The sequence below is a fragment of the Phyllostomus discolor genome, chromosome X (assembly GCF_004126475.2).
Source record: "Phyllostomus discolor isolate MPI-MPIP mPhyDis1 chromosome X, mPhyDis1.pri.v3, whole genome shotgun sequence".
NCBI lineage: Eukaryota > Metazoa > Chordata > Mammalia > Chiroptera > Phyllostomidae > Phyllostomus > Phyllostomus discolor.
The window spans coordinates 3,532,900-3,535,948 of NC_050198.1; positions in this window are offsets into that span (position 1 = coordinate 3,532,900).

Here is a 3,049-nt window from a genome sequence, read left to right on the forward strand (position 1 = left end):
AATTAAGGTGAAGCGTTGACTATAAATTAGAACCCCCTCCTTAGAATTGAGGAAATGATTAAGAAAGGAACTATATACCGGCAAATAGCCTCATATGACCGTGATAATGAAAGCATTTATTCAAGAATAACAATAACTTACATTTATCGGTGTCCTTGAAAGTTACATAGGGTGGTAACCCATGTCATTGGATCCTTGTTACCACCAGGGATGACAGGCAAGGAAGGTGACATTACCTCCCATTTTACTGAAGGGGAAACTAGAGTGCAGAGAGTGACTCGTCTGAGGTTGTAGTGGGAGCAAGCAGGGGAGCTAGAACTTGGACATACCTTTTCTAACATCTCAGTTAATGTCATGCACCACAGGTGCCCAAGCCTGGAGCGGAGCAAGTGGGCTGAGGACAGATGCACATACGTTTTAAAGCTCTGTTGGTGGAGATTCTACTCATTTCTTCATTGCCTGATCCAAGAGTCAAGCAATGGGTGAGAATTGCCATCATTCATGTATTCTACTTGTATGGCTCCTTATATGGCTGTCCTGACAGAGGATGGAGATATGCTGGTTTGGTGTATTTTAGAAAATAGACTTAATAAAGGACTTTGCATTACTGAAGGTGGGAATTAAATTGTCCTTTAACATTCTACTATACAGTGAACTAATTCCAGCATCCTGGTCTCTGAGGAGGGGCGGGGGTGGCGTGTGAGACCACCTGGCCAGGTGCACATGAGCTCTAGCCTCTGATTCTCCAGTTGGAAATGTTCATTGTATTTAACTTATTTTTAGCACTTAAAAACTGATCAGTTACAGTTTTTTTCCTTGTGATGAGAACTCTTAAGATTTACTTTCTTAACAACCTTCTATTTATTTTTCAAATCCAGTTCACATTCGATATTGATCATTTCGTAATGTATACATATATCAAATCATTATGTTGTACACCTTTGTTATTCTTTTTGAAAATTACACATGACATACAATAAAACAATTTATCAGGATGCCCTCTGGCCTTCTACTTCCTCTATTATTCTCTCTATTATTCATCTTCATCCCTCTTCGCTGAATTTTCCTTTTGCTCTATTCCAATGCGGTAGCATAGTTTAGCTTTAATTAGATTGATCTGGGCACTATTCCTAGCTTTACCTAGCATAATTTTGTCTTGTCTTAAAACCTGCTTTTGTCTGAAATTCACATATGCTCTTATTATTTATTTATATTTACCCACTTGTAGAGCAATTTCTATGTTCACTGGTTTTTCTTGTATCTTTTCCCTTCCTTCTGGAGGCCTTTTCCTTTTTTCTGAAATCGTCTTTCACTCTGAGTTTTATTTTTCTTCTGTTTCTTTCTTGGTGTTCCATTGTTAGTAAACACTTCCATTTTTGTTTGCCTGGAAATATCTTTATCTCACTCTTGTTTTTTTTTTACAGAGCTTTGCAGATATATTATTCTAGGTTGCGTTACAGTCCCCCGGGACATTGAATAGTAATTCATTTCACTGTCTTGTCCCTTTACTATTACTGAGAATTCAGTTGTCTGTCTAATTGTTGTCACTACATAATTTTTTTAAATTGATTTCTGACTAATCTCAAGGTCTTTTCCTTGTCTTTAATGTTTTAGTTTCACTTTCAGTACAAGATATTTAGGCATGGTAATCTTCATGTATTCCGCTTTTCATTGGAATTTCTGATCCTGATGATGCAAATTTTTCATCAATTCTAAAAAATTTAGCCATTGCTTCTTCAAGAATTTCTGCTCCTAAGATGTTTTATTTCTTTGAACATCTTAGGATCTTCTATACCCTCCATGTTTTTTGACTTCTCTTTCATGTTTTCAAAATGTTTTTCTCTGGGTGCTCTTTTCTGAATAATATTTTTGTTCCGTCTTCCAGTTCAATACTTATCTCATAAGATATATCTAGTCTAGTATTTAAATAGCTCTGTGTTTCTAGGAAAATAAATACAGAAGTGGGGCTCTGAGTCAGGGTATCAACAGGGAAGATCAGCTAGCTGCCACCCAAGAGCTTCAAAAAGCGGCATTCACCTACATACTCTATGTATATGCAGTCTAAACTCTGGTTCTTAGCTTGGAAGGTTCACAGAATTAATCTTAGCAGTGCCCTAAATATGTCATGAATCAGGGATGTGACATACTAACTCTACACTACCAAAGAGAAACATCGATTCATTGCTCCATTCATTCATGCACTCATTGGTTGATTCCTGTATGTGCTGTGACCAGGAATTGAACCCACAACCTTGGAACATCAGGACAACACTCCAACCAACCTGCTGACCTGTATCTATATCTTAATATATGAATTATAAGCCCCTAAAGGGAAGAGATAATGTCATATTATTTTGCCTCGTCTTCAGGGATATATACAGTAGTTTGTATATAGCTAAGTGTTCAATTAATATTTGCTCACTGGTGGATTGGCCGGCCTGTTGATTACATATACACTATCTTGTTAGCATCTATACTATGCTTCACAACAGTAATAGAAATGTCATTGAATATAATGAAAGGAGCTCCACTTCAACTACCAAGTCCTAGGTTACTTGCAAATGTAAAACTATTGCTATTGTTCAAGTTAAAATGATCCTTTTTTTTTTCAAAATCAGCTTCTTTTCAGCCTTCTGTGAACCAAGGAAAGGCATTTTATGGGAATGTAGAATAAACATTATTTAGGTCAATGATAATACTTTAAAATCGGAGAACTCTCCAAGAGAAACTTTCAACCAGAGTATCGGGATAATCAAGGTGATGTCAAGGCAATTTTACATTAGTTGCAGAACCAAACCTAGAAGACTCTAAGACAGGTGATACATAACAATCCATCTTATTGTAATTCATTATTTTCATTTTTAGAATTGTAGCAGAGGAAGCTTTCTAATACATTCAAGTGGCATTACATTTGCTTTCCTCTCCAAATTAATGTTTACCACTGGATGTTTATGAAAAGAAATGCCACATTTCTCCCATTAGCCAAAAGAGAAGCAATCGCTCACACGAATCATCTCTGGAAATAGAAGCTTGTTCAAGTATGGACACG